Source organism: Myotis yumanensis, unplaced genomic scaffold (assembly GCF_028538775.1).
Source record: "Myotis yumanensis isolate MYYU_CA2020_CCGP unplaced genomic scaffold, mMyoYum1.0.hap1 SCAF_446, whole genome shotgun sequence".
In the NCBI taxonomy this organism is placed as follows: domain Eukaryota; kingdom Metazoa; phylum Chordata; class Mammalia; order Chiroptera; family Vespertilionidae; genus Myotis; species Myotis yumanensis.
In genome coordinates this window covers 5,258-15,406 of record NW_027224197.1, presented here as the reverse complement: position 1 = coordinate 15,406, position 10,149 = coordinate 5,258, and the positions used below count along the sequence as shown (strand labels likewise).

General features: G+C 46.1%; 1 long non-coding RNA gene across 1 annotated transcript; it reads left to right on the top strand.

Moving 5' to 3' along the window:
* Window positions 1–800: 800 nt before the first annotated feature.
* On the top strand, window positions 801–9,641 carry LOC139001347 (uncharacterized). The gene is made up of 3 exons (XR_011469951.1): window positions 801–885; window positions 8,199–8,371; window positions 9,484–9,641. It is a non-coding gene; the product is annotated as an uncharacterized lncRNA (long non-coding RNA).
* The last annotated feature ends 508 nt before the right edge of the window (window positions 9,642–10,149 follow it).

The following is a 10,149-nucleotide window of genomic DNA, read 5'->3' as shown; positions in this document are numbered from 1 at the left end:
TGGGCCATGCGAGTGCATGCAGGGGAGTGTGTCCACTGCAACAAGAGAGCCAGGAGCCCCAGTGTGCAAGAGAGGCAGGAGAGAGAACTCCTTTGTTTAGGAGTTTAATATCTGAAATCTTCCTTTGCTTGCAGTGGCCACATCGACTATGTTCCCAGGGTGACTGACAGACAAGTACCTTCCTTAGGTCACCCAGACTTTATTGGGCATGTGTCTATTTGGGCTTCCCTTTGCTCATTTTCAGTTAGTGACTGGTTATTACAATGGTATCAAAAGCACCGCATCCTCTGTGCAGTTGAACCCTTAAGTTGAACTGTAAGAGGAGAGTTTGGCAGGCTAGTTTTAGGGCACTGTGTTCACCTTGGTGAAAAAGAAATATCTCCAGTGTCCAAACATAACATTATTTTAAAACCTCACTATCTATACTGCCTCTCCTCCGGAAACCTCATGAATATCAATGACTTGTAAATAATAATGATTAGGCTACAAAAACATTCATTCTGGTGTCTCAAAACTCTGTTTAAAAAGAATCTTAAGTTTTAAATAAGAGAAAAGCCATACTTACTAGCAGCAACAGCCCTAGGTGCCCTGCTCCATCTGAAAGATTAAGATAAATGGTCTCCTTTTTCTTTCTTTCTTTCTTTCTTTCTTTCTTTCTTTCTTTCTTTCTTTCTTTCTTTCTTTCCTTCCTTCCTTCCTTCCTTCCTTCCTTCCTTCCTTCCTTCCTTCCTTCCTTCCTTCTTTCTTTCTTTTCTTTCTTTCTTTCTTTCTTTCTTTCTTTCTTTCTTTCTTCTTTCTAGGCCACAGGAGAATGCATGGCGACCATAGGGAAGAAACGGAATATGGAATTCTCTGTGACATCCCAGACCTGCCACATTACTCCAGGTAGCTGATTTTTGTGTGGCGATGCCCTGGGGGGAAACGAACCACTTCCTGTGGGGCCAGGAGCATAACCTGGACAAAGTCCTTTCCCAGAGGGCAGTGGGTGGCTATGCAATGCCATTTACAGACTTGTCGGTTGGGGGGTCTTTGGTGGCAGAGTCCTGAGGTGGGGCCAGGCTCCTGCCAATCATCCCCTGGCCTCTCCCTGGACAGCAGCACTGAATTAGGTGTGTGCAAAGGCCCTGGAAAGGACTAGAAAACATGCCACATGCTTCAATTGTGGGGGTGTCCTAGAGCCAGAAAAGCACAGGCTTTGAGGTCAGATCTGGCCAGCAGTCCTTCAAAATCTCTTCACCTTTTTGGTTTCTCTTTTTCTTTTTTATTTAAATACTAGAGACCCGGTGCACAAAAATTTGTGCACTCGGGGGGGAGGGGGTGGTCCCTCAGCCCAGCCTGTGCCCTCTCACAGTCTGGGACCCCTCAGGAGATAACGACCTGCTGGCTTAGGCCTGCTCCTGGGTGGCAGAGGGCAGGCCCAATCCCTAGGTGCAGCCCCTGGTCAGGCTCAGAGCAAGGCCGATTGGGGATTTGGGGCGCAGCCCCCTGTCATGCACAGAGCAGGGCGGATCGGGAGGTTGTGATGCCACCCTCAGTCACGTTCAGGGTAGCACCGATTGGGGGGTTGGGGCACCGCCCCCATCACACTCAAGGCAGGGTCGATGGGGAGGTTGCGGCGCCACCCCCTGTCACACAAAGAGCAGGGCCAATCAGGTGGTTAGGGCCCTGCCCCCTGTCACGCACAGAGCAGGGCCCATCAGGGGGGTTGGGGAGCTCCCCCTGTCACGCACAGAGCAGGGCCCATGGGGGGGGGGGGGGAGCTCCCCCCTGTCACGCACAGAGTAGGGCCAATAGAGGAGTTGGGGCACCGCCCCCTGTCACACACAGAGAAGGGCAGATCAGGGGGTTGGGGCGCTGCACCCTGTCACACACAGAGCTGCAGGGCGATCAGGGGGTTGGGGAGCTCCCCCCTATCAGGCACAGAGCAGGGCTGATCAGGGGGTTGGGGCGCCTTCCCCGTCAGGAACAGAGCAGGGCGGATTGGGAGGTTGTGGCCCCGCCCCCTGTCACACACAGAGCCGCAGGGCAATCAGGGGGTTTGGGCGCTACCCCCTGTCATGCTGATCTCGGTGCTGGGAGGCCTTGCAGCTCCGCTGATCCCGGTGCTGGGAGGCATATTACCCTTTTACTATATAGGATAGAGGCCTGGTGCATGGGTAGGGGTTGGCTGGTTTGCCCTGAAGGGTGTCCTGGATCAGGGTGGGGGTCCTGCTTGGGTGCCTTGCCAGCCTGGATGAGAGGATGATGGCTGTTTGCAGCTGGTCACACACCCTTCAGGGTGGGGGTCCCCACTTGGGTGCTTGGCCAGTCTGGGTGAGGGGTTGAGGGCTGTTTTCAGGCTGGTGGGTGACTGAAGCTCCCAACCACTCCTTTTTTTCTTTTTCTCTTTATTCTGGGCCAAGGTCTCTGCTGCTGAAAGCAGGTATCTGGTTTGTTTCGGTTCTATAATCGAAACACTGTATCATCTCCAGCTCTGAGATACCGCCCAGCTGAAAGCTGGTTTCTGGGGTTTTGTTTAGCTTTTATATTTGTTACAATGTTTCAAACTGCCAGCTCAGAGGCTGGCAAGGCAGGCGGGGAACGTTGGAGTCCTCCTTCACTGAAGCAAGCAAGCCTCATGTTTGCTTCCAGCTGCCTGGCTGTCGGCCGCCATCTTGGCTGGCAGTTAATTTGCATATCGCCCTGATTAGCCAATGGGAAGGGTAGAGGTCGTACACTAATTACCATGTTTCTCTTTTATTAGAAAAGATATTTTATTGATTTTTTACAGAGAGGGAAGGAGAGGGATAGAGAGTTAGAAACATCGATGATCAGCTGCCTCCTGCACACCTCCTACTGATGAATGCCCTTGACCAGAATCGAACCTGGGACCTTTTAGTCTGCAGGCTGATGCTCTATCCACTGAGCCAAACCGGTTAGGTCTGGTTTCCCTTTTTCTTAAAAGGGAATCAGAGTATTCTCACTTCAGAGGGTTATTGTAGACTGTAAAAAGATGGTAGGCTTGAAGTTAAAGCACAATAATTAATTGATGATCATCAGAATAAAAGTAATCATAGCTGATATTTATTGAGCACTTATTGTTAGCCATAGTGTTAATCATTTTACATGTGTTGATTTATTTCATCCTCACAACAATTCTATGAGGCAAGTGTTAATATTCTCATTTTATAAATGAGGAAACCCCGGCCCACCACAGTTAAGTATTTAGCAGAGTTGGTATAGTAGAACGTATAAGAATGGAGCAACTTATGCAGAGATATAACCACTGTTAGCTCCTTCCCTCTGGTGGCAGAGTGGCTGGGTGCAGAAGAACGGGCACATCTAGGGGATGTCAGTCACAAAGCCAACCCAGAACTGGCCTTTTGCAAGATAGAGTTTTAGTTTAGGAGGCTCCAGAACAGCATCTTCAGCCACACTCGTGAACATCAGTGGAGGAGCAATTGTTCTATCTTGGCCTTAGTCATCCATAAGGAACCCACAAGAGCTATTTCTTGAGTTTCAGCTCTTGCAACAAGTGGCATTCAAAGAAACACTGTCCAAAACAGAAATCACAATTTAAAAAAAAAATGGTGTAGCTTTTAATTATTTAGTTTAAGTACTTTAACACATAAGCAAATTTTCACGTGATCCAGAACACAGCACTTATATACTACTAGAGGCCCGGTGCACAAAAATTTGTGCACTCGGGGGGCAGGGGACCCCTCGGGAGATAACGACCTGCTGGCTTAGGCCTGCTTCCGGGTGGCAGAGGGCAGGCCCAATCCCTAAGTGCAGCCCCTGGTCAGGCTCAGAGCAGGGCCGATTGGGGAGTCGGGGCACCGCCCCGTCATGCACAGAGCAGGGCCGATCAGGGGGTTGGGGCGCTGCCCCCTGTCACTCACAGAGCAGGGCCGATCAGGGGGTTGAGGAGCTCCCCCCTGTCACACACAGAGCAGGGCGGATCAGGGGGTTGGGGCGCTGCACCCTGTCACACTCAGGGCAGGGCCAATGGGGAGGTTATGGCTCTACCCCATCACACACAGAGCAAAGCCCGTGGAGGGGGATTGGGCGCCACCCTCTATCACCCACAGAGCAGGGCCGATCAGTGGGTTGGGGCGCCATCACTGTCACACTCGGGGCAGGGCCGATGGAGAGGTTATGGTTCTACCCTGTCACACACAGAGCAGTGCCCGTTGGGGGGGGGGGGGGGCGGTTGGGGCGCCGCATCCTGTCACACACAGAACAGGGCCGATCAGGGGGTTGGTGTGCTGCACCCTGTCACACACAGAGCAGGGCCGATCAGGGGGTTGGGGCGCTGCACCCTGTCAAACACAGAGCTGCAGGGCAATCAGGGGATTGGGGAGCTCCCCCCTATCAGGCACAGAGCAGGGCTGATCAGTGGGTTGGGGCGCCTTCCCCTGTCATGAACAGAGCAGGGCGGATAGGGAGGTTGTGGCCCCGCCCCCTGTCACACACAGAGCTGCAGGGCGATCAGGGGGTTTGGGCGCTGCCCCCTGTCACGCTGATCCCGGTGCCGGGAGCCTCGCTGCTCCGCTGATCCCGGTGCTGGAAGGCATATTACCCTTTTACTATATAGAATAGAGGCCTGGTGCATGGGTGGGGGCCGGCTGGTTTGCCCTGAAGGGTGTCCTGGATCAGGGTGGGGGTCCCCACTCGGGTGCCTGGCCAGTCTGGGTGAGGGGCTGAAGGCTGATTTCCGGAAGTGAGTGACTGAAGCTTCCAACCGCTCCTTGTTTTCTTTTTTTTTTTTTTTTTATTCTGGGCCAGCTTTAGCTCTGAGGCCTCGCTGCTGAAAACATCGATACAAAGTTTCAGTCCGCTGGCTTTCAGTCCAGCTGGTTTCTGGTGTTTTGTTTAGCTCCTTATTTGCAACATAGCACATAGTTGCTTAGAGTTGCAACTGAGAGGCCGGCAAGTGAGGCGGGGAACGTTGGAGTCCGCAGCAAGCAAGCCTCATGTTCGCTTCAGTGCCTGGCTGCCTCCCGCCATCTTGGCTGACAGTTAATTTGCATATACTCACTGATTAGCCAATGAAAAGGGTAGCGGTCGTACGCTAATTACCATGTTTCTCTTTTATTAGTGTAGATGAGCTAAAAAGTTCTTTGCCACACCGTGTAGATCCACAATTACTTCAAGATCCACAGTCCCTTATCTGAAATCTTTTTGGCCAAATATCTTTCAGAATTCAAAATTTAAAATCTTTTTAAAATTTTTTAAAAATTTCCCTAGAAATGTTGGAGCAGGATGAAAAAATCATTCCATTGCCTGGAAAAACTGAATTTGCATCTTTCACCCTCAAAAGACTGCTTCATCTCTCCTCTTACCCCAGTCAGAGCTGCCCTTGACGTCAGCAAACCATCCTCTGGTCTCTATTCCCTTCCACCTCTCCTTTCTGTGTTCATCAATCTTTTGTCCTGCCGTCAGTAATTCTCTCCTTTCCCATGTAAGTCCCCTCCAGTTTCTTAACTTTGTCCACTGCCCTGATGCAACATATCTTCTGCAAGGGGAGAGCAGTGAGGAAAGCTGTGAATATTCACTCAGTAAATCTTTTTTATGACACATATGCTTATGGAGTGAGTGACAGGAAACAGCTTCAGGGGGAGTTGTGCTGACATACTCACAACTGAGGGACACTGTTGTAGAACACTGTTGGCCTCCTGATTCTGTTTGGGTCCTACACACTCACACAGTGAGAGCCCAAGGCAAAGGGCCCCAGGATGCCTTCATGACTTCCTCTCTACAGTGTCTGCTTCTACTGACCAGCAGGTTAAGGCTATCTCTTATAAACATTACTTGGTAACCTAATACAAGCTCACTCCTGTTTTAATATTTTACTAAAACCCAGTCAGTGGCACCCCATCTTTACTGCCGACCACTTTTAATTCAATTCAGTGGATCTATGACTCTATGCACACCCTGAAATTCTATGGAGAACGTTGTGAGTACCGGCATTTTCCTGGAGAGGGCGCCATAGTTCACATCAGGTTCACCCATGAGCCCATGATGGTTGGAATATAGTTCATAGCCCCTGGATTACAGAGAGTGGCCTGGGCTCCACAGCTGAGGACTCTCTTTTTTTAAAAAAAATTAAATCTTTATTGTTCAGATTATTACAGTTGTTCCTCTTTTTTCCCCCATAGCTCCCCTCCACTCGGTTCCCACCCCACCCTCTGCCCTTACCACCACCCCACTGTCCTCATCCATAGGTGTATGATTTTTGTCCAGTCTCTTCCCATACCTCCACACCCCTACCCCCCTGAGAATTTTCAGTCCGCTCCCTTTCTATGCCCCTGATTCTATTATATTCACCAGTTCATTCTGTTCATCAAATTATTTATTAACTTGATTTTTAGATTCACTTGTTGATAGATGTGTATTTGTTGTTCATAATTTGTATCTTTACCTTTTTCTTCTTCTTCCTCTTCTTCTTAAAGGATACCTTTCAGTATTTCATATAATACTGGTTTGGTGGTGATGAACTCCTTTAGCTTTTTCTTATCTGTGAAGCTCTTTATCTGACCTTCAATTCTGAATGATAGCTTTGCTGGAAAAAGTAATGTTGGTTGTAGGTTCTTGCTATTCATCACTTTGAATATTTCTTGCCACTCCCATCTGGCCTGCATAGTTTCTATTGAGAAATCAGCTGACAGTCATATGGGTACTCCCTTGTAGGTAACTACCTGTTTTTCTCTTGTTGCTTTTAAGATTCTCTCTTTGTCTTTTGCTCTTGGCATTTTAATGATGATGTGTCTTAGTGTGGTCCTCTTTGGATTCCTTTTGTTTGGGGTTCTATGCGCTTCCTGGACTTGTAAGTCTATTTCTTTTAGCAGGTAGGGGAAGTTTTCTGTCATTATTTCCTCAAATAGGTTTTTAATATCTTGCTCTCTCTCTTCTTCTGGCACCCCTATAATTCAAATGTTGGTATGCTTGAAGTTGTCTGAGAGGCTCCTTACACTATATTCATATTTTTGGATTATTTTTTCTTTTTTTGTTTTTCCGCTCGGGCATTTTTTGCTTCTTCGTATTTCAAATCTTTGACTTGATTCTTGGGATCCTCTAGTCTGCTGTTGGATCTCTGCATAATATTTTTTATTTCAGTCAGTGTATGCTTAATTTCTAGTTGGTCCTTTATCGTATCCTAGAGGGTCTCACTAGATTTATGGAAGATCTCACTAAATTTATCGGCGGTTTCTAGAAAATTGTTGAAAAACCTTATAAACGTGGTTTTGAACTCTATATCAAGTAGTTTGCTTTCCTCCATTTCTGTCATTTGTGACCTGTTTCTTTGTCTCCACATTTTGGCTGCTTCCCTGTGTTGGGAGAGTGGCTCTGTGTGCTAGGTGTCCTATAGGGTCCAGTGGCTCAGCCTCCCCAATTACCTGAGGTGGACACTCTTGGTGCACCCCTTTGTGGGCTTTGTGCACAGTCTTGTTGTAGTTAAGCCTTGATTGTTGTAGGTAACACTGGGAGGAATTGACCTCCAGGCCAATTGGCTGTGAGAATCAGCTGTGTCTACAGTGAGAGAACTTCTGTGCTGGAGACACCCTTCTGGGGCAAGACTTGCTTCAGTAGGGCTTTGGCGCCGATTTTGACACTCCCCTATGTCTCCCTTAAGTCGGTATTCAGATAAACAGGGCAGGCGGCCTTCTACACACTTACCTTTTATCAGAATGTCCTCCTTCCAACCAAGTCTCTTGTGCTTCCCAACACACCACAATGACCACTACTAACAAGTTAATGTAACCACCCAGTCTCGCTCAGCACCTGACATATTACGGAAGGAGCAATATATCTACATGTTTGTTGAAATGAATTCATACAAAACATATTATAACATGAATGAGACTTCAAGGAGCTTTAATTAACACTGAAAAATAAATAATGCTATATCTGTACTGTTTTACTTTTTTATAAGATGATAAATTAATGTATTATTTCTGTAATTTACAATGATTTCTAAATAAATTTAAAATAATTATGCACAATAGTATGCACATAAGATGTTCCTAAGTCAATGGTAGGTTTTTTTCTCCTGACAAAAAGCAGTCCTGTATTCTCTTTTTCTAATACATACCAGAATGTACTAGAAAGTTTGTTTACCAGGGTCTTCAAAATTATCTTACTTATTTAGGACAATGTATCTGAATGCGGGTTTTGCTCATTAACGCTGCCCTTTTGCCTACTCTCTCTTTGTCAAGCCAAGGGCCCTGTGGTGACCTCCCAGTATGACTGCTATGGCTGCGTGCACACCATATCGACTGTCCCCCCGGACTTCGACCCTGTTCTGAGACATGCCATTGAACATTTTAACAACCACACTGATCATTCCCACCTCTTTGCTCTTAAAGAAGTAGAAAGGGCACAGAGACAGGTTTGTGCTTTAGTTTCCATTTCTCACAGTATTGTTAACATTTGTTGGATCTTTATGTTTAGGGTTTCATTACCTAAAATAAACCATTGGTCAATAGAAAACCTATGATTCCATGACTGGTGGTGAGGGAGCTCTTTTAAGTCCTCATCTGACTGGCAAAGGAGGTAAAGCGCTTTCTCTTGAGTCAAAGTGATTGAGATACTACAATATATAAAAGGCAAAAGTGTAGCTAATAATACCCCTGGCTCTGAGGTTGGTTTTAATGAATGGTTAGTCAGAAATACATGTTTTTCTTAGAGATGGTGAGATGAAAAGATCATTCTAGCCTTAAGGTTTTAAGAAAATTACATTATCACTTAGCTATCATGAGTCAAACATGGCTCCAAAATATGAAAGGGAACCCAAACAGTTGGCATGGCTTTCTGAGCACTCTCTAAATTATAGTTTTCATATCATTAAAAGAAAGTAAATACTTGGAAATCTGGCCTTTTCACTGATCCAGTTCACTAAGTCTTTACTGACAGTTGACTGGGTTCCTTGTATTTCAGTGTCTAATTATGAGGGACTTACTTTAGTCAGTAACCTTCCCTGCTTTTAATAGACCATCCAACTTCCTTTCATACAAGATGCATGTTCTACTCAATTATGTTCATAGCCAGCAATCGGGGTGGGACCAGCCCAAGATAAAGCAGCACAAAACTTACTGCCTGTCTGTCTCGGAACCTGAGAACTTATCAGCAAAGGCCATTCTAGCTCCAAAGTGTTTTTAACCACCTAGAAGAGTATTATTAATATTTCACAAAATTCAAAGAGACATTATTTTTCTGTTGCCTGGCAGAGGAAATGTTGCTAGGTTTTTTTAAGAAAATACAGTAACTCCATGTATATATTGCTTTTTATTTTCAGATGTGAATGTGTGTGCGTGTGTGTGTGTGTTGAGGAGTGTGAGAGTCATAAAGTGCTCCATATTTATTCAGTCATGACTTTTGCCTAGTACTAAGAGTTTATATTTTTGAGTACTTGCAATATGTCAGGCAGTATTCTAAGTTCCTCATAACACAGTGAATAATGTTTAAACTACCCTTTAACTCTTCAATTCAACATTGTTTCAGGTGGTGTCTGGATGGAACTATGAAGTTACTTACTTAATTCTGCAAACTAATTGTTCCAAGGAGAATTTTACATTCTTAACCGAAGACTGCAAGCCCCTTTCCAAAGGTGTAAGTAGGCAAAACTCGAATTATATTGTTATTAGCATTTGGTGTCCTGTATTTACAGGTGTGGGAATACTCAGCCACATAGGAAGACTTGGCCACTTATATTTTAGATGACATGCATGAACTCACAGCCACATTCTCCATGTCACTAGTCAAGCTGCCTTACCTACCTGGTCAAAGGTCTGTACATCTGGCAATAAACATTCACAGGTATAACTGGGGCTTGAGATAAAATGATGCCATGTCAAGTTTGTCTGTTCATGTCTTCACACTTTCCTGTCTCCCTTTCTTCCCACCTGCTTAAGGTCCTTCCCGGTGCTCCTGAGCCCTGCGCAGGACACTCCTTAACTTCAAACTTGCCTTTCTTTATTTTCTTCCATCCCCTCCACTTTCTTTATTTTCAATAACATATCCTGAGCCTCCATCACTTTATCAGAACCAAAATTATGTTACAAGAGAGGATCACAAGGTGGCAGTAGTTAGTGCAGGTGCAGATGCCTAAGGCACAATGACCATCCCAGGGATATTTGCATTTTAGCAGAAAATTACTTTAAGCAAGGG